Here is a 19,875-nt window from a genome sequence, read left to right on the forward strand (position 1 = left end):
GCCTTTCGGAGTGCAGCCATGATGCAGTCCCTGGTTGTCTAGTGGCTGGGACTTGGTGCTCTCACCACCGCGGCTGTTGTTCGATTCCCGGTCAGGGAACTGACATTTGGTTAGGTTTTGAGTGGAGATAGGATTTGTCTTGGTCCTCGGTCGAACGGTTCGGGTCATCTTTCAGCGCTATCTGTGAACTGCTGTCACTGCACATAAAAACATGGGGACAAGGGGACATTCCATCCCAAGATGAGAACACACTGGACCAGGTACACAGCAACATACGTGGCACAGACACAGCTTCACCCTGCCCCCACTTTTACCCACGACTGAAAAAGCAGAACACCACCTCAGAAGCTGAAATACTCACTTAGGAGAAAGTTAGACTGAAGTTCTAAAGGTCCCTGGTTCAAGCCCGGTTTTCAGAACAATCCCTATTTATGTTGCGACTTGGCAAATAGTTTGAAAAGGCTTATTGGCTGGCTGAAAGGACCTTAACCTCATTCTTCAAAAGGCCAGACATCCAGCCATCCAGACAAGGTTAGAGGAGGCTACAAGCCTATTTACAAACCATTGACTCCAAGGGCACAAGTTGAGTCCACCGAGATATCAAAGTGACCCCGAGGGTGACTAAGGTGTTTCTTTCAAGCCGCGATTGTGATGTCTTGTTTTGTTGAAGAAAAGCCCATAATTTCTGGAACAAGTTTCCCTACAAAGGAGACATCTTTGTCTATTTGGACAATTGTCAATCTGCCCCCACTTTGGACACATCGTCGTGTTTCATTGTTTGGCAACTGCTTTGTGACTTCACCAGTCCCCTTAAAAGCCCCTTCCTACGGGTTTCCATAGTGTAGTGGTTATCACGTTTGCCTAACACGCAAAAGGTCCCCAGTTCGAAACTGGGTGGAAACATGGCCTTTGAAGTCCTTCTTTTACAAAAAAAAAGTCAAGGTGACGAATAGGATCAAGGACATGTGCTTGATCTCTGAAGGGACTTGAACACTCAGATTTAAAGTCTGATGCCCTACGAAGTGAGTCCCCAGGCCTTTGGTCAAAAGACTTGTTTTTATGTATTTGGAATGAAATGTTTTCTGCATGTTGAACACTTTTCAACAGGAAAGATATCTTTCAGATGTATCAATAAAACTGCTGAATCGCCCAACATGGGGCTCGAACCCACGACCATGAGATTAAGAGTCTCATGCTCTTCCGACTGAGCTAATCGGGCCTTTTGCTGCTCTAGATATCAGTTTTTATTGATGTGGCCATCCTGATGTTTGATCAATTCCACAGCTGACCTAGTTTCTCATGGAACAGAAGGAGTGAGACCTGGAGGGTCAGGATGGCCGAGCGGTCGAAGGCGCTGCATTCAGGTTGCAGTCTCTAATGAGGAGTGGGTTCAAATCCCACTTCTGACAGTGCGGGGACACAAGTCTTTCTAGTTCCAGTTAAAAGCCCGGCTCCTCATGTATTTTCCATAAAGTACCAAGGTGTTGTCCTGGTATTTTGAGGGCAAAATGAGGCGTTTGCAAGTGGACCTCAGACCTTGTCACCTGAACAGGGACTTGAATCCCGGACACTCAGATCAAAAGTTTCATGTTCGGGACCAAATGGTCCTTTGAGCCGAATATCTTCCCAGTGACCTGCAAGATCCAGAAGGAGGCAGGGATGTTCTGTGCCTCCATTGTCGAGGCGGCTGCGGCCCTAAGGTGGATGCCATTGGTGAGGGATGCCGTCAAGCTGAAGGAGTTCTATTGGGCCTTTTTGGCTCATGGGACTTCAGCTGACAGGAACCGGCAAGCCAAGCGGTCCGCGGCTTTGGCATTCGCTGAGGCAATAACTCTGACATGGGAGGAGTTTGGAGAAGCCATGGAGAAGGACTTCCGGACGGCTTCGAAGAGATTCTGGACCACCATCCGGCATCTCAGGAAAGGAAAGCAGTACACAGTGAAGACGCCGTCAAACGCTTGGCTGTACTCATTTGCCCCAACACAACAAGACCTTCGATAGCTCAGTTGGAAGCGCGGAGGACTGTAGAGGTTCAAGTTGGCATCCTTAGGTAGCTGGTTCAAGTCCCGCTCGAAGGACAAGCTGTTTCTTACGTTATGTCTGCCAGGAAAGAATGGCAATACCGTCTTGTCTGAAGGACTTCCGCTTCCCTGTCAATGGAGTTGGACTTGAGTCTTTGTCACGCAGTCTGGAATTGGCAAACGGAGTCATTCTGATTGAGTGATCATTTGAGTGTCTATTTGAATACGTTTCATCTCAACTCCTGTTGGAAAAGGACACTCATTTCCGTGAGAGCACAAGACCCCTGGATTGTACCCGAAAATACTTAGCGCTCATAAAAGAGTAAAGTTGTTGTCCTGGTTTGCAAAGCCTCCATTGTTACGCCAGAAGGTGCCAGTCACATCCAAAACAAAGGGTTCCATGGTGTAATTGTTAGCACTCTGGACTCTGAATCCAGTGGTCCAAGTTCAAGTCTTGGTGGAACCTACTTGCCCTGCAGCAATTGAGTGTTTGGACTGAGTCTTCCTGTAAGAGTATGATGACTTATTGACTTACTCTACAAATCAGTGGTAACCGTGGATCAGGATGAGGTCCCCAAACGACGCCAATGTCTGTGACAGCTGATGTTAAGGATCAGCTGATCAGAAGATACTTGGTTTGTGTGCGGGGCCACAAGCCTTTCCAGTTCCAGTTAAAAGCCAGGCTCCTCATGTAGTTTCCATAGAGTACCAAGGGATTGTCCTGTTGCCCTCGTATTTTGAGGGCAAAAAGGAGGCGTTTGCAAGTGGACCTCAGACCTGGTCACCTGAACAGGGACTTGAATCCCGGACACTCAGATCAAACGTTTCATGTTCAGGTGACCGGCTCAACCTTTGTCTTGTCTGACCACGAACTCTTTTTGTCCAGAAGATATTTGGATTGTCCATGTGGGTAGTTTAAGACCTCAGTTCATCTTGGGGGTGGACATTTCGGGGCCTCTTCATCTCTGCAAGGCTTCGGTGGAATGGTTGGGGTCACCTTGATGCGCTACTTGGGAACAATAAATCACGTACTGGGCTTCTTCACTATTCCATGATAAGAGACTAATCTAGAGAACGCGGCCAGGATTAGGTTTGGGGTATTTGTCTGACGCTGAGGGATAGATCCTGGACTCATTTCCGATCCCACATCTCTTTTACAAAATACAAAGGATTCCTTGGAGAATGCGGGTATCGACTCTGCTACTTCTCGCATGCTAAGCAAGCACTTTACCATTTGAGGTAATTCCCCTGGTTTGGGGTATTTGTCGGATGCTAAGGGGTAGATCCAATCCCAACATCTCTTCTACAAAAGGCAAAGAACTCCTTGAAGATTGCGGGCATTGATCCCACAACAAGACAAGACAAGGTGCTAGAGGGGAGAATGCAGTTAGGACTGGGTTTAGGGTGATACCTATGGCTGTGTTTGGCCTAGATATCGGGATTGGGGCCCGGATTAGTATTCGCTACGTGGGAACATTTCATCAAAAAGACAAAGGAGTTTATGGAGAATGCGGGCATTGATCCCGCTACCTCTCACATGCTAAGCGAGCGCTCTACCATTTGAGCTAATTCCCCTGCTGATGCAGCGTTGGCAGAGAAGGTCCAGTCTCATAACTATTTTGGTTCCTTTGCTGGAGTACGTCAAAGCGACACAGTCTCTGCCTTTCGGAGTGCAGCCATGATGCAGTCCCTGGTTGTCTAGTGGCTGGGACTTGGTGCTCTCACCACCGCGGCTGTTGTTCGATTCCCGGTCAGGGAACTGACATTTGGTTAGGTTTTGAGTGGAGATAGGATTTGTCTTGGTCCTCGGTCGAACGGTTCGGGTCATCTTTCAGCGCTATCTGTGAACTGCTGTCACTGCACATAAAAACATGGGGACATGGGGACATTCCAACCCAAGATGAGAACACACTGGACCAGGTACACAGCAACATACGTGGCACAGACACAGCTTCACCCTGCCCCCACTTTTACCCACGACTGAAAAAGCAGAACACCACCTCAGAAGCTGAAATACTCACTTAGGAGAAAGTTAGACTGAAGTTCTAAAGGTCCCTGGTTCAAGCCCGGTTTTCAGAACAATCCCTATTTATGTTGCGACTTGGCAAATAGTTTGAAAAGGCTTATTGGCTGGCTGAAAGGACCTTAACTTCATTCTTCAAAAGGCCAGACATCCAGCCATCCAGACAAGGTTAGAGGAGGCTACAAGCCTATTTACAAACCATTGACTCCAAGGGCACAAGTTGAGTCCACCGAGATATCAAAGTGACCCCGAGGGTGACTAAGGTGTTTCTTTCAAGCCGCGATTGTGATGTCTTGTTTTGTTGAAGAAAAGCCCATAATTTCTGGAACAAGTTTCCCTACAAAGGAGACATCTTTGTCTATTTGGACAATTGTCAATCTGCCCCCACTTTGGACACATCGTCGTGTTTCATTGTTTGGCAACTGCTTTGTGACTTCACCAGTCCCCTTAAAAGCCCCTTCCTACGGGTTTCCATAGTGTAGTGGTTATCACGTTTGCCTAACACGCAAAAGGTCCCCAGTTCGAAACTGGGTGGAAACATGGCCTTTGAAGTCCTTCTTTCACAAAAAAAAGTCAAGGTGATGAATAGGATCAAGGACATGTGCTTGATCTCTGAAGGGACTTGAACACTCAGATTTAAAGTCTGATGCCCTACGAAGTGAGTCCCCAGGCCTTTGGTCAAAAGACTTGTTTTTATGTATTTGGAATGAAATGTTTTCTGCATGTTGAACACTTTTCAACAGGAAAGATATCTTTCAGATGTATCAATAAAATTGCTGAATCGCCCAACATGGGGCTCGAACCCACGACCATGAGATTAAGAGTCTCATGTTCTTCCGACTGAGCTAATCGGGCCTTTTGCTGCTCTAGATATCAGTTTTTATTGATGTGGCCATCCTGATGTTTGATCAATTCCACAGCTGACCTAGTTTCTCATGGAACAGAAGGAGTGAGACCTGGAGGGTCAGGATGGCCGAGCGGTCGAAGGCGCTGCATTCAGGTTGCAGTCTCTAATGAGGCGTGGGTTCAAATCCCACTTCTGACAGTGCGGGGACACAAGTCTTTCTAGTTCCAGTTAAAAGCCCGGCTCCTCATGTATTTTCCATAAAGTACCAAGGTGTTGTCCTGGTATTTTGAGGGCAAAATGAGGCGTTTGCAAGTGGACCTCAGACCTTGTCACCTGAACAGGACTTGAATCCCGGACACTCAGATCAAAAGTTTCATGTTCGGGACCAAATGGTCCTTTGAGCCGAATATCTTCCCAGTGACCTGCAAGATCCAGAAGGAGGCAGGGATGTTCTGTGCCTCCATTGTCGAGGCGGCTGCGGCCCTAAGGTGGATGCCATTGGTGAGGGATGCCGTCAAGCTGAAGGAGTTCTATTGGGCCTTTTTGGCTCATGGGACTTCAGCTGACAGGAACCGACAAGCCAAGCGGTCCGCGGCTTTGGCATTCGCTGAGGCAATAACTCTGACATGGGAGGAGTTTGGAGAAGCCATGGAGAAGGACTTCCGGACGGCTTCGAAGAGATTCTGGACCACCATCCGGCATCTCAGGAAAGGAAAGCAGTACACAGTGAAGACGCCGTCAAACGCTTGGCTGTACTCATTTGCCCCAACACAACAAGACCTTCGATAGCTCAGTTGGAAGCGCGGAGGACTGTAGAGGTTCAAGTTGGCATCCTTAGGTAGCTGGTTCAAGTCCGGCTCGAAGGACAAGCTGTTTCTTACGTTATGTCTGCCAGGAAAGAATGGCAATACCGTCTTGTCTGAAGGACTTCCGCTTCCCTGTCAATGGAGTTGGACTTGAGTCTTTGTCACGCAGTCTGGAATTGGCAAACGGAGTCATTCTGATTGAGTGATCATTTGAGTGTCTATTTGAATACGTTTCATCTCAACTCCTGTTGGAAAAGGACAGCCATTTCCGTGAGAGCAAAAGACCCATGGATTGTACCCGAAAATACTTAGCGCTCATCAAAGAGTAAAGTTGTTGTCCTGGTTTGCAAAGCCTCCATTGTTACGCCAGAAGGTGCCAGTCACATCCAAAACAAAGGGTTCCATGGTGTAATTGTTAGCACTCTGGACTCTGAATCCAGTGGTCCAAGTTCAAGTCTTGGTGGAACCTACTTGCCCTGCAGCAATTGAGTGTTTGGACTGAGTCTTCCTGTAAGAGTATGATGACTTATTGACTTACTCTACAAATCAGTGGTAACCGTGGATGAGGATGAGGTCCCCAAACGACGCCAATGTCTGTGACAGCTGATGTTAAGGATCAGCTGATCAGAAGATACTTGGTTTGTGTGCGGGGCCACAAGCCTTTCCAGTTCCAGTTAAAAGCCAGGCTCCTCATGTAGTTTCCATAGAGTACCAAGGGATTGTCCTGTTGCCCTCGTATTTTGAGGGCAAAAAGAAGGCGTTTGCAAGTGGACCTCAGACCTGGTCACCTGAACAGGGACTAGAATCCCGGACACTCAGATCAAACGTTTCATGTTCAGGTGACCGGCTCAACCTTTGTCTTGTCTGACCACGAACTCTTTTTGTCCAGAAGATATTTGGATTGTCCATGTGGGTAGTTTAAGACCTCAGTTCATCTTGGGGGTGGACATTTCGGGGCCTCTTCATCTCTGCAAGGCTTCGGTGGAATGGTTGGGGTCACCTTGATGCGCTACTTGGGAACAATAAATCACGTACTGGGCTTCTTCACTATTCCATGATAAGAGACTAATCTAGAGAACGCGGCCAGGATTAGGTTTGGGGTATTTGTCTGACGCTGAGGGATAGATCCTGGACTCATTTCCGATCCCACATCTCTTTTACAAAATACAAAGGATTCCTTGGAGAATGCGGGTATCGACTCTGCTACTTCTCGCATGCTAAGCAAGCACTTTACCATTTGAGGTAATTCCCCAGGTTTGGGGTATTTGTCGGATGCTAAGGGGTAGATCCAATCCCAACATCTCTTCTACAAAAGGCAAAGAACTCCTTGAAGATTGCGGGCATTGATCCCACAACAAGACAAGACAAGGTGCTAGAGGGGAGAATGCAGTTAGGACTGGGTTTAGGGTGATACCTATGGCTGTGTTTGGCCTAGATATCGGGATTGGGGCCCGGATTAGTATTCGCTACGTGGGAACATTTCATCAAAAAAACAAAGGAGTTTATGGAGAATGCGGGCATTGATCCCGCTACCTCTCACATGCTAAGCGAGCGCTCTACCATTTGAGCTAATTCCCCTGCTGATGCAACGTTGGCAGAGAAGGTCCAGTCTCATAACTATTTTGGTTCCTTTGCTGGAGTACGTCAAAGCGACACAGTCTCTGCCTTTCGGAGTGCAGCCATGATGCAGTCCCTGGTTGTCTAGTGGCTGGGACTTGGTGCTCTCACCACCGCGGCTGTTGTTCGATTCCCGGTCAGGGAACTGACATTTGGTTAGGTTTTGAGTGGAGATAGGATTTGTCTTGGTCCTCGGTCGAACGGTTCGGGTCATCTTTCAGCGCTATCTGTGAACTGCTGTCACTGCACATAAAAACATGGGGACAAGGGGACATTCCATCCCAAGATGAGAACACACTGGACCAGGTACACAGCAACATACGTGGCACAGACACAGCTTCACCCTGCCCCCACTTTTACCCACGACTGAAAAAGCAGAACACCACCTCAGAAGCTGAAATACTCACTTAGGAGAAAGTTAGACTGAAGTTCTAAAGGTCCCTGGTTCAAGCCCGGTTTTCAGAACAATCCCTATTTATGTTGCGACTTGGCAAATAGTTTGAAAAGGCTTATTGGCTGGCTGAAAGGACCTTAACCTCATTCTTCAAAAGGCCAGACATCCAGCCATCCAGACAAGGTTAGAGGAGGCTACAAGCCTATTTACAAACCATTGACTCCAAGGGCACAAGTTGAGTCCACCGAGATATCAAAGTGCCCCCGAGGGTGACTAAGGTGTTTCTTTCAAGCCGCGATTGTGATGTCTTGTTTTGTTGAAGAAAAGCCCATAATTTCTGGAACAAGTTTCCCTACAAAGGAGACATCTTTGTCTATTTGGACAATTGTCAATCTGCCCCCACTTTGGACACATCGTCGTGTTTCATTGTTTGGCAACTGCTTTGTGACTTCACCAGTCCCCTTAAAAGCCCCTTCCTACGGGTTTCCATAGTGTAGTGGTTATCACGTTTGCCTAACACGCAAAAGGTCCCCAGTTCGAAACTGGGTGGAAACATGGCCTTTGAAGTCCTTCTTTTACAAAAAAAAGTCAAGGTGACGAATAGGATCAAGGACATGTGCTTGATCTCTGAAGGGACTTGAACACTCAGATTTAAAGTCTGATGCCCTACGAAGTGAGTCCCCAGGCCTTTGGTCAAAAGACTTGTTTTTATGTATTTGGAATGAAATGTTTTCTGCATGTTGAACACTTTTCAACAGGAAAGATATCTTTCAGATGTATCAATAAAACTGCTGAATCGCCCAACATGGGGCTCGAACCCACGACCATGAGATTAAGAGTCTCATGCTCTTCCGACTGAGCTAATCGGGCCTTTTGCTGCTCTAGATATCAGTTTTTATTGATGTGGCCATCCTGATGTTTGATCAATTCCACAGCTGACCTAGTTTCTCATGGAACAGAAGGAGTGAGACCTGGAGGGTCAGGATGGCCGAGCGGTCGAAGGCGCTGCATTCAGGTTGCAGTCTCTAATGAGGCGTGGGTTCAAATCCCACTTCTGACAGTGCGGGGACACAAGTCTTTCTAGTTCCAGTTAAAAGCCCGGCTCCTCATGTATTTTCCATAAAGTACCAAGGTGTTGTCCTGGTATTTTGAGGGCAAAATGAGGCGTTTGCAAGTGGACCTCAGACCTTGTCACCTGAACAGGGACTTGAATCCCGGACACTCAGATCAAAAGTTTCATGTTCGGGACCAAATGGTCCTTTGAGCCGAATATCTTCCCAGTGACCTGCAAGATCCAGAAGGAGGCAGGGATGTTCTGTGCCTCCATTGTCGAGGCGGCTGTGGCCCTAAGGTGGATGCCATTGGTGAGGGATGCCGTCAAGCTGAAGGAGTTCTATTGGGCCTTTTTGGCTCATGGGACTTCAGCTGACAGGAACCGACAAGCCAAGCGGTCCGCGGCTTTGGCATTCGCTGAGGCAATAACTCTGACATGGGAGGAGTTTGGAGAAGCCATGGAGAAGGACTTCCGGACGGCTTCGAAGAGATTCTGGACCACCATCCGGCATCTCAGGAAAGGAAAGCAGTACACAGTGAAGACGCCGTCAAACGCTTGGCTGTACTCATTTGCCCCAACACAACAAGACCTTCGATAGCTCAGTTGGAAGCGCGGAGGACTGTAGAGGTTCAAGTTGGCATCCTTAGGTAGCTGGTTCAAGTCCGGCTCGAAGGACAAGCTGTTTCTTACGTTATGTCTGCCAGGAAAGAATGGCAATACCGTCTTGTCTGAAGGACTTCCGCTTCCCTGTCAATGGAGTTGGACTTGAGTCTTTGTCACGCAGTCTGGAATTGGCAAACGGAGTCATTCTGATTGAGTGATCATTTGAGTGTCTATTTGAATACGTTTCATCTCAACTCCTGTTGGAAAAGGACAGCCATTTCCGTGAGAGCACAAGACCCCTGGATTGTACCCGAAAATACTTAGCGCTCATAAAAGAGTAAAGTTGTTGTCCTGGTTTGCAAAGCCTCCATTGTTACGCCAGAAGGTGCCAGTCACATCCAAAACAAAGGGTTCCATGGTGTAATTGTTAGCACTCTGGACTCTGAATCCAGTGGTCCAAGTTCAAGTCTTGGTGGAACCTACTTGCCCTGCAGCAATTGAGTGTTTGGACTGAGTCTTCCTGTAAGAGTATGATGACTTATTGACTTACTCTACAAATCAGTGGTAACCGTGGATCAGGATGAGGTCCCCAAACGACGCCAATGTCTGTGACAGCTGATGTTAAGGATCAGCTGATCAGAAGATACTTGGTTTGTGTGCGGGGCCACAAGCCTTTCCAGTTCCAGTTAAAAGCCAGGCTCCTCATGTAGTTTCCATAGAGTACCAAGGGATTGTCCTGTTGCCCTCGTATTTTGAGGGCAAAAAGGAGGCGTTTGCAAGTGGACCTCAGACCTGGTCACCTGAACAGGGACTTGAATCCCGGACACTCAGATCAAACGTTTCATGTTCAGGTGACCGGCTCAACCTTTGTCTTGTCTGACCACGAACTCTTTTTGTCCAGAAGATATTTGGATTGTCCATGTGGGTAGTTTAAGACCTCAGTTCATCTTGGGGGTGGACATTTCGGGGCCTCTTCATCTCTGCAAGGCTTCGGTGGAATGGTTGGGGTCACCTTGATGCGCTACTTGGGAACAATAAATCACGTACTGGGCTTCTTCACTATTCCATGATAAGAGACTAATCTAGAGAACGCGGCCAGGATTAGGTTTGGGGTATTTGTCTGACGCTGAGGGATAGATCCTGGACTCATTTCCGATCCCACATCTCTTTTACAAAATACAAAGGATTCCTTGGAGAATGCGGGTATCGACTCTGCTACTTCTCGCATGCTAAGCAAGCACTTTACCATTTGAGGTAATTCCCCTGGTTTGGGGTATTTGTCGGATGCTAAGGGGTAGATCCAATCCCAACATCTCTTCTACAAAAGGCAAAGAACTCCTTGAAGATTGCGGGCATTGATCCCACAACAAGACAAGACAAGGTGCTAGAGGGGAGAATGCAGTTAGGACTGGGTTTAGGGTGATACCTATGGCTGTGTTTGGCCTAGATATCGGGATTGGGGCCCGGATTAGTATTCGCTACGTGGGAACATTTCATCAAAAAGACAAAGGAGTTTATGGAGAATGCGGGCATTGATCCCGCTACCTCTCACATGCTAAGCGAGCGCTCTACCATTTGAGCTAATTCCCCTGCTGATGCAGCGTTGGCAGAGAAGGTCCAGTCTCAGAACTATTTTGGTTCCTTTGCTGGAGTACGTCAAAGCGACACAGTCTCTGCCTTTCGGAGTGCAGCCATGATGCAGTCCCTGGTTGTCTAGTGGCTGGGACTTGGTGCTCTCACCACCGCGGCTGTTGTTCGATTCCCGGTCAGGGAACTGACATTTGGTTAGGTTTTGAGTGGAGATAGGATTTGTCTTGGTCCTCGGTCGAACGGTTCGGGTCATCTTTCAGCGCTATCTGTGAACTGCTGTCACTGCACATAAAAACATGGGGACATGGGGACATTCCAACCCAAGATGAGAACACACTGGACCAGGTACACAGCAACATACGTGGCACAGACACAGCTTCACCCTGCCCCCACTTTTACCCACGACTGAAAAAGCAGAACACCACCTCAGAAGCTGAAATACTCACTTAGGAGAAAGTTAGACTGAAGTTCTAAAGGTCCCTGGTTCAAGCCCGGTTTTCAGAACAATCCCTATTTATGTTGCGACTTGGCAAATAGTTTGAAAAGGCTTATTGGCTGGCTGAAAGGACCTTAACCTCATTCTTCAAAAGGCCAGACATCCAGCCATCCAGACAAGGTTAGAGGAGGCTACAAGCCTATTTACAAACCATTGACTCCAAGGGCACAAGTTGAGTCCACCGAGATATCAAAGTGACCCCGAGGGTGACTAAGGTGTTTCTTTCAAGCCGCGATTGTGATGTCTTGTTTTGTTGAAGAAAAGCCCATAATTTCTGGAACAAGTTTCCCTACAAAGGAGACATCTTTGTCTATTTGGACAATTGTCAATCTGCCCCCACTTTGGACACATCGTCGTGTTTCATTGTTTGGCAACTGCTTTGTGACTTCACCAGTCCCCTTAAAAGCCCCTTCCTACGGGTTTCCATAGTGTAGTGGTTATCACGTTTGCCTAACACGCAAAAGGTCCCCAGTTCGAAACTGGGTGGAAACATGGCCTTTGAAGTCCTTCTTTTACAAAAAAAGTCAAGGTGACGAATAGGATCAAGGACATGTGCTTGATCTCTGAAGGGACTTGAACACTCAGATTTAAAGTCTGATGCCCTACGAAGTGAGTCCCCAGGCCTTTGGTCAAAAGACTTGTTTTTATGTATTTGGAATGAAATGTTTTCTGCATGTTGAACACTTTTCAACAGGAAAGATATCTTTCAGATGTATCAATAAAACTGCTGAATCGCCCAACATGGGGCTCGAACCCACGACCATGAGATTAAGAGTCTCATGCTCTTCCGACTGAGCTAATCGGGCCTTTTGCTGCTCTAGATATCAGTTTTTATTGATGTGGCCATCCTGATGTTTGATCAATTCCACAGCTGACCTAGTTTCTCATGGAACAGAAGGAGTGAGACCTGGAGGGTCAGGATGGCCGAGCGGTCGAAGGCGCTGCATTCAGGTTGCAGTCTCTAATGAGGCGTGGGTTCAAATCCCACTTCTGACAGTGCGGGGACACAAGTCTTTCTAGTTCCAGTTAAAAGCCCGGCTCCTCATGTATTTTCCATAAAGTACCAAGGTGTTGTCCTGTTGTCCTGGTATTTTGAGGGCAAAATGAGGCGTTTGCAAGTGGACCTCAGACCTTGTCACCTGAACAGGGACTTGAATCCCGGACACTCAGATCAAAAGTTTCATGTTCGGGACCAAATGGTCCTTTGAGCCGAATATCTTCCCAGTGACCTGCAAGATCCAGAAGGAGGCAGGGATGTTCTGTGCCTCCATTGTCGAGGCGGCTGCGGCCCTAAGGTGGATGCCATTGGTGAGGGATGCCGTCAAGCTGAAGGAGTTCTATTGGGCCTTTTTGGCTCATGGGACTTCAGCTGACAGGAACCGGCAAGCCAAGCGGTCCGCGGCTTTGGCATTCGCTGAGGCAATAACTCTGACATGGGAGGAGTTTGGAGAAGCCATGGAGAAGGACTTCCGGACGGCTTCGAAGAGATTCTGGACCACCATCCGGCATCTCAGGAAAGGAAAGCAGTACACAGTGAAGACGCCGTCAAACGCTTGGCTGTACTCATTTGCCCCAACACAACAAGACCTTCGATAGCTCAGTTGGAAGCGCGGAGGACTGTAGAGGTTCAAGTTGGCATCCTTAGGTAGCTGGTTCAAGTCCCGCTCGAAGGACAAGCTGTTTCTTACGTTATGTCTGCCAGGAAAGAATGGCAATACCGTCTTGTCTGAAGGACTTCCGCTTCCCTGTCAATGGAGTTGGACTTGAGTCTTTGTCACGCAGTCTGGAATTGGCAAACGGAGTCATTCTGATTGAGTGATCATTTGAGTGTCTATTTGAATACGTTTCATCTCAACTCCTGTTGGAAAAGGACAGCCATTTCCGTGAGAGCACAAGACCCCTGGATTGTACCCGAAAATACTTAGCGCTCATAAAAGAGTAAAGTTGTTGTCCTGGTTTGCAAAGCCTCCATTGTTACGCCAGAAGGTGCCAGTCACATCCAAAACAAAGGGTTCCATGGTGTAATTGTTAGCACTCTGGACTCTGAATCCAGTGGTCCAAGTTCAAGTCTTGGTGGAACCTACTTGCCCTGCAGCAATTGAGTGTTTGGACTGAGTCTTCCTGTAAGAGTATGATGACTTATTGACTTACTCTACAAATCAGTGGTAACCGTGGATGAGGATGAGGTCCCCAAACGACGCCAATGTCTGTGACAGCTGATGTTAAGGATCAGCTGATCAGAAGATACTTGGTTTGTGTGCGGGGCCACAAGCCTTTCCAGTTCCAGTTAAAAGCCAGGCTCCTCATGTAGTTTCCATAGAGTACCAAGGGATTGTCCTGTTGCCCTCGTATTTTGAGGGCAAAAAGGAGGCGTTTGCAAGTGGACCTCAGACCTGGTCACCTGAACAGGGACTTGAATCCCGGACACTCAGATCAAACGTTTCATGTTCAGGTGACCGGCTCAACCTTTGTCTTGTCTGACCACAAACTCTTTTTGTCCAGAAGATATTTGGATTGTCCATGTGGGTAGTTTAAGACCTCAGTTCATCTTGGGGGTGGACATTTCGGGGCCTCTTCATCTCTGCAAGGCTTCGGTGGAATGGTTGGGGTCACCTTGATGCGCTACTTGGGAACAATAAATCACGTACTGGGCTTCTTCACTATTCCATGATAAGAGACTAATCTAGAGAACGCGGCCAGGATTAGGTTTGGGGTATTTGTCTGACGCTGAGGGATAGATCCTGGACTCATTTCCGATCCCACATCTCTTTTACAAAATACAAAGGATTCCTTGGAGAATGCGGGTATCGACTCTGCTACTTCTCGCATGCTAAGCAAGCACTTTACCATTTGAGGTAATTCCCCTGGTTTGGGGTATTTGTCGGATGCTAAGGGGTAGATCCAATCCCAACATCTCTTCTACAAAAGGCAAAGAACTCCTTGAAGATTGCGGGCATTGATCCCACAACAAGACAAGACAAGGTGCTAGAGGGGAGAATGCAGTTAGGACTGGGTTTAGGGTGATACCTATGGCTGTGTTTGGCCTAGATATCGGGATTGGGGCCCGGATTAGTATTCGCTACGTGGGAACATTTCATCAAAAAAACAAAGGAGTTTATGGAGAATGCGGGCATTGATCCCGCTACCTCTCACATGCTAAGCGAGCGCTCTACCATTTGAGCTAATTCCCCTGCTGATGCAGCGTTGGCAGAGAAGGTCCAGTCTCAGAACTATTTTGGTTCCTTTGCTGGAGTACGTCAAAGCGACACAGTCTCTGCCTTTCGGAGTGCAGCCATGATGCAGTCCCTGGTTGTCTAGTGGCTGGGACTTGGTGCTCTCACCACCGCGGCTGTTGTTCGATTCCCGGTCAGGGAACTGACATTTGGTTAGGTTTTGAGTGGAGATAGGATTTGTCTTGGTCCTCGGTCGAACGGTTCGGGTCATCTTTCAGCGCTATCTGTGAACTGCTGTCACTGCACATAAAAACATGGGGACATGGGGACATTCCAACCCAAGATGAGAACACACTGGACCAGGTACACAGCAACATACGTGGCACAGACACAGCTTCACCCTGCCCCCACTTTTACCCACGACTGAAAAAGCAGAACACCACCTCAGAAGCTGAAATACTCACTTAGGAGAAAGTTAGACTGAAGTTCTAAAGGTCCCTGGTTCAAGCCCGGTTTTCAGAACAATCCCTATTTATGTTGCGACTTGGCAAATAGTTTGAAAAGGCTTATTGGCTGGCTGAAAGGACCTTAACCTCATTCTTCAAAAGGCCAGACATCCAGCCATCCAGACAAGGTTAGAGGAGGCTACAAGCCTATTTACAAACCATTGACTCCAAGGGCACAAGTTGAGTCCACCGAGATATCAAAGTGACCCCGAGGGTGACTAAGGTGTTTCTTTCAAGCCGCGATTGTGATGTCTTGTTTTGTTGAAGAAAAGCCCATAATTTCTGGAACAAGTTTCCCTACAAAGGAGACATCTTTGTCTATTTGGACAATTGTCAATCTGCCCCCACTTTGGACACATCGTCGTGTTTCATTGTTTGGCAACTGCTTTGTGACTTCACCAGTCCCCTTAAAAGCCCCTTCCTACGGGTTTCCATAGTGTAGTGGTTATCACGTTTGCCTAACACGCAAAAGGTGCCCAGTTCGAAACTGGGTGGAAACATGGCCTTTGAAGTCCTTCTTTCACAAAAAAAAGTCAAGGTGACGAATAGGATCAAGGACATGTACTTGATCTCTGAAGGGACTTGAACACTCAGATTTAAAGTCTGATGCCCTACGAAGTGAGTCCCCAGGCCTTTGGTCAAAAGACTTGTTTTTATGTATTTGGAATGAAATGTTTTCTGCATGTTGAACACTTTTCAACAGGAAAGATATCTTTCAGATGTATCAATAAAACGGCTGAATCGCCCAACATGGGGCTCGAACCCACGACCATGAGATTAAGAGTCTCATGCTCTTCCGACTGAGCTAATCGGGCCTTTTGCTGCTCTAGATATCAGTTTTTATTGATGTGGCCATCCTGATGTTTGATCAATTCCACAGCTGACCTAGTTTCTCATGGAACAGAAGGAGTGAGACCTGGAGGGTCAGGATGGCCGAGCGGTCGAAGGCGCTGCATTCAGGTTGCAGTCTCTAATGAGGCGTGGGTTCAAATCCCACTTCTGACAGTGCGGGGACACAAGTCTTTCTAGTTCCAGTTAAAAGCCCGGCTCCTCATGTATTTTCCATAAAGTACCAAGGTGTTGTCCTGGTATTTTGAGGGCAAAATGAGGCGTTTGCAAGTGGACCTCAGACCTTGTCACCTGAACAGGGACTTGAATCCCGGACACTCAGATCAAAAGTTTCATGTTCGGGACCAAATGGTCCTTTGAGCCGAATATCTTCCCAGTGACCTGCAAGATCCAGAAGGAGGCAGGGATGTTCTGTGCCTCCATTGTCGAGGCGGCTGTGGCCCTAAGGTGGATGCCATTGGTGAGGGATGCCGTCAAGCTGAAGGAGTTCTATTGGGCCTTTTTGGCTCATGGGACTTCAGCTGACAGGAACCGACAAGCCAAGCGGTCCGCGGCTTTGGCATTCGCTGAGGCAATAACTCTGACATGGGAGGAGTTTGGAGAAGCCATGGAGAAGGATTTCCGGACGGCTTCGAAGAGATTCTGGACCACCATCCGGCATCTCAGGAAAGGAAAGCAGTACACAGTGAAGACGCCGTCAAACGCTTGGCTGTACTCATTTGCCCCAACACAACAAGACCTTCGATAGCTCAGTTGGAAGCGCGGAGGACTGTAGAGGTTCAAGTTGGCATCCTTAGGTAGCTGGTTCAAGTCCGGCTCGAAGGACAAGCTGTTTCTTACGTTATGTCTGCCAGGAAAGAATGGCAATACCGTCTTGTCTGAAGGACTTCCGCTTCCCTGTCAATGGAGTTGGACTTGAGTCTTTGTCACGCAGTCTGGAATTGGCAAACGGAGTCATTCTGATTGAGTGATCATTTGAGTGTCTATTTGAATACGTTTCATCTCAACTCCTGTTGGAAAAGGACAGCCATTTCCGTGAGAGCACAAGACCCCTGGATTGTACCCGAAAATACTTAGCGCTCATCAAAGAGTAAAGTTGTTGTCCTGGTTTGCAAAGCCTCCATTGTTACGCCAGAAGGTGCCAGTCACATCCAAAACAAAGGGTTCCATGGTGTAATTGTTAGCACTCTGGACTCTGAATCCAGTGGTCCAAGTTCAAGTCTTGGTGGAACCTACTTGCCCTGCAGCAATTGAGTGTTTGGACTGAGTCTTCCTGTAAGAGTATGATGAATTATTGACTTACTCTACAAATCAGTGGTAACCGTGGATCAGGATGAGGTCCCCAAACGACGCCAATGTCTGTGACAGCTGATGTTAAGGATCAGCTGATCAGAAGATACTTGGTTTGTGTGCGGGGCCACAAGCCTTTCCAGTTCCAGTTAAAAGCCAGGCTCCTCATGTAGTTTCCATAGAGTACCAAGGGATTGTCCTGTTGCCCTCGTATTTTGAGGGCAAAAAGGAGGCGTTTGCAAGTGGACCTCAGACCTGGTCACCTGAACAGGGACTTGAATCCCGGACACTCAGATCAAACGTTTCATGTTCAGGTGACCGGCTCAACCTTTGTCTTGTCTGACCACGAACTCTTTTTGACCAGAAGATATTTGGATTGTCCATGTGGGTAGTTTAAGACCTCAGTTCATCTTGGGGGTGGACATTTCGGGGCCTCTTCATCTCTGCAAGGCTTCGGTGGAATGGTTGGGGTCACCTTGATATGCTACTTGGGAACAATAAATCATGTACTGGGCTTCTTCACTATTCCATGATAAGAGACTAATCTAGAGAATGCGGCCAGGATTAGGTTTGGGGTATTTGTCTGACGCTGAGGGATAGATCCTGGACTCATTTCCGATCCCACATCTCTTTTACAAAATACAAAGGATTCCTTGGAGAATGCGGGTATCGACTCTGCTACTTCTCGCATGCTAAGCAAGCACTTTACCATTTGAGGTAATTCCCCTGGTTTGGGGTATTTGTCGGATGCTAAGGGGTAGATCCAATCCCAACATCTCTTCTACAAAAGGCAAAGAACTCCTTGAAGATTGCGGGCATTGATCCCACAACAAGACAAGACAAGGTGCTAGAGGGGAGAATGCAGTTAGGACTGGGTTTAGGGTGATACCTATGGCTGTGTTTGGCCTAGATATCGGGATTGGGGCCCGGATTAGTATTCGCTACGTGGGAACATTTCATCAAAAAAACAAAGGAGTTTATGGAGAATGCGGGCATTGATCCCGCTACCTCTCACATGCTAAGCGAGCGCTCTACCATTTGAGCTAATTCCCCTGCTGATGCAGCGTTGGCAGAGAAGGTCCAGTCTCAGAACTATTTTGGTTCCTTTGCTGGAGTACGTCAAAGCGACACAGTCTCTGCCTTTCGGAGTGCAGCCATGATGCAGTCCCTGGTTGTCTAGTGGCTGGGACTTGGTGCTCTCACCACCGCGGCTGTTGTTCGATTCCCGGTCAGGGAACTGACATTTGGTTAGGTTTTGAGTGGAGATAGGATTTGTCTTGGTCCTCGGTCGAACGGTTCGGGTCATCTTTCAGCGCTATCTGTGAACTGCTGTCACTGCACATAAAAACATGGGGACATGGGGACATTCCAACCCAAGATGAGAACACACTGGACCAGGTACACAGCAACATACGTGGCACAGACACAGCTTCACCCTGCCCCCACTTTTACCCACGACTGAAAAAGCAGAACACCACCTCAGAAGCTGAAATACTCACTTAGGAGAAAGTTAGACTGAAGTTCTAAAGGTCCCTGGTTCAAGCCCGGTTTTCAGAACAATCCCTATTTATGTTGCGACTTGACAAATAGTTTGAAAAGGCTTATTGGCTGGCTGAAAGGACCTTAACTTCATTCTTCAAAAGGCCAGACATCCAGCCATCCAGACAAGGTTAGAGGAGGCTACAAGCCTATTTACAAACCATTGACTCCAAGGGCACAAGTTGAGTCCACCGAAATATCAAAGTGACCCCGAGGGTGACTAAGGTGTTTCTTTCAAGCCGCGATTGTGATGTCTTGTTTTGTTGAAGAAAAGCCCATAATTTCTGGAACAAGTTTCCCTACAAAGGAGACATCTTTGTCTATTTGGACAATTGTCAATCTGCCCCCACTTTGGACACATCGTCGTGTTTCATTGTTTGGCAACTGCTTTGTGACTTCACCAGTCCCCTTAAAAGCCCCTTCCTACGGGTTTCCATAGTGTAGTGGTTATCACGTTTGCCTAACACGCAAAAGGTCCCCAGTTCGAAACTGGGTGGAAACATGGCCTTTGAAGTCCTTCTTTTACAAAAAAAAGTCAATGTGACGAATAGGATCAAGGACATGTGATTGATCTCTGAAGGGACTTGAACACTCAGATTTAAAGTCTGATGCCCTACGAAGTGAGTCCCCAGGCCTTTGGTCAAAAGACTTGTTTTTATGTATTTGGAATGAAATGTTTTCTGCATGTTGAACACTTTTCAACAGGAAAGATATCTTTCAGATGTATCAATAAAACTGCTGAATCGCCCAACATGGGGCTCGAACCCACGACCATGAGATTAAGAGTCTCATGCTCTTCCGACTGAGCTAATCGGGCCTTTTGCTGCTCTAGATATCAGTTTTTATTGATGTGGCCATCCTGATGTTTGATCAATTCCACAGCTGACCTAGTTTCTCATGGAACAGAAGGAGTGAGACCTGGAGGGTCAGGATGGCCGAGCGGTCGAAGGCGCTGCATTCAGGTTGCAGTCTCTAATGAGGCGTGGGTTCAAATCCCACTTCTGACAGTGCGGGGACACAAGTCTTTCTAGTTCCAGTTAAAAGCCCGGCTCCTCATGTATTTTCCA

At 47.6% G+C, this 19,875-nt stretch overlaps 17 non-coding genes across 17 annotated transcripts; 12 read left to right on the forward strand and 5 right to left on the reverse strand.

Annotated features, from left to right (window-relative positions):
- Window positions 1–830: 830 nt before the first annotated feature.
- Window positions 831–903, forward strand: trnav-aac (transfer RNA valine (anticodon AAC)). Its single transcript has one exon. It is a non-coding gene; the product is annotated as a tRNA-Val (tRNA).
- A 243-nt stretch (window positions 904–1,146) lies between these two features.
- trnak-cuu (transfer RNA lysine (anticodon CUU)) lies at window positions 1,147–1,219 on the reverse strand. Its single transcript has one exon. It is a non-coding gene; the product is annotated as a tRNA-Lys (tRNA).
- Window positions 1,220–1,327: 108 nt separating this feature from the next.
- Window positions 1,328–1,409, forward strand: trnal-cag (transfer RNA leucine (anticodon CAG)). Its single transcript has one exon. It is a non-coding gene; the product is annotated as a tRNA-Leu (tRNA).
- Window positions 1,410–4,511: 3,102 nt separating this feature from the next.
- trnav-aac (transfer RNA valine (anticodon AAC)) lies at window positions 4,512–4,584 on the forward strand. Its single transcript has one exon. It is a non-coding gene; the product is annotated as a tRNA-Val (tRNA).
- A 423-nt stretch (window positions 4,585–5,007) lies between these two features.
- On the forward strand, window positions 5,008–5,089 carry trnal-cag (transfer RNA leucine (anticodon CAG)). Its single transcript has one exon. It is a non-coding gene; the product is annotated as a tRNA-Leu (tRNA).
- Window positions 5,090–8,190: 3,101 nt separating this feature from the next.
- Window positions 8,191–8,263, forward strand: trnav-aac (transfer RNA valine (anticodon AAC)). Its single transcript has one exon. It is a non-coding gene; the product is annotated as a tRNA-Val (tRNA).
- Window positions 8,264–8,505: 242 nt separating this feature from the next.
- On the reverse strand, window positions 8,506–8,578 carry trnak-cuu (transfer RNA lysine (anticodon CUU)). The gene has a single exon. It is a non-coding gene; the product is annotated as a tRNA-Lys (tRNA).
- Window positions 8,579–8,686: 108 nt separating this feature from the next.
- On the forward strand, window positions 8,687–8,768 carry trnal-cag (transfer RNA leucine (anticodon CAG)). The gene has a single exon. It is a non-coding gene; the product is annotated as a tRNA-Leu (tRNA).
- A 3,102-nt stretch (window positions 8,769–11,870) lies between these two features.
- trnav-aac (transfer RNA valine (anticodon AAC)) lies at window positions 11,871–11,943 on the forward strand. The gene has a single exon. It is a non-coding gene; the product is annotated as a tRNA-Val (tRNA).
- Window positions 11,944–12,184: 241 nt separating this feature from the next.
- Window positions 12,185–12,257, reverse strand: trnak-cuu (transfer RNA lysine (anticodon CUU)). The gene has a single exon. It is a non-coding gene; the product is annotated as a tRNA-Lys (tRNA).
- A 108-nt stretch (window positions 12,258–12,365) lies between these two features.
- Window positions 12,366–12,447, forward strand: trnal-cag (transfer RNA leucine (anticodon CAG)). Its single transcript has one exon. It is a non-coding gene; the product is annotated as a tRNA-Leu (tRNA).
- A 3,110-nt stretch (window positions 12,448–15,557) lies between these two features.
- On the forward strand, window positions 15,558–15,630 carry trnav-aac (transfer RNA valine (anticodon AAC)). Its single transcript has one exon. It is a non-coding gene; the product is annotated as a tRNA-Val (tRNA).
- Window positions 15,631–15,872: 242 nt separating this feature from the next.
- trnak-cuu (transfer RNA lysine (anticodon CUU)) lies at window positions 15,873–15,945 on the reverse strand. The gene has a single exon. It is a non-coding gene; the product is annotated as a tRNA-Lys (tRNA).
- Window positions 15,946–16,053: 108 nt separating this feature from the next.
- trnal-cag (transfer RNA leucine (anticodon CAG)) lies at window positions 16,054–16,135 on the forward strand. Its single transcript has one exon. It is a non-coding gene; the product is annotated as a tRNA-Leu (tRNA).
- A 3,102-nt stretch (window positions 16,136–19,237) lies between these two features.
- trnav-aac (transfer RNA valine (anticodon AAC)) lies at window positions 19,238–19,310 on the forward strand. Its single transcript has one exon. It is a non-coding gene; the product is annotated as a tRNA-Val (tRNA).
- Window positions 19,311–19,552: 242 nt separating this feature from the next.
- Window positions 19,553–19,625, reverse strand: trnak-cuu (transfer RNA lysine (anticodon CUU)). The gene has a single exon. It is a non-coding gene; the product is annotated as a tRNA-Lys (tRNA).
- Window positions 19,626–19,733: 108 nt separating this feature from the next.
- Window positions 19,734–19,815, forward strand: trnal-cag (transfer RNA leucine (anticodon CAG)). The gene has a single exon. It is a non-coding gene; the product is annotated as a tRNA-Leu (tRNA).
- The last annotated feature ends 60 nt before the right edge of the window (window positions 19,816–19,875 follow it).

Source organism: Doryrhamphus excisus, linkage group LG6 (genome assembly GCF_037039965.1).
Source record: "Doryrhamphus excisus strain RoL-2023G ecotype Guam linkage group LG6, RoL_Dexc_Guam_v1.1, whole genome shotgun sequence".
Classification (NCBI taxonomy): Eukaryota; Metazoa; Chordata; class Actinopteri; order Syngnathiformes; family Syngnathidae; genus Doryrhamphus; species Doryrhamphus excisus.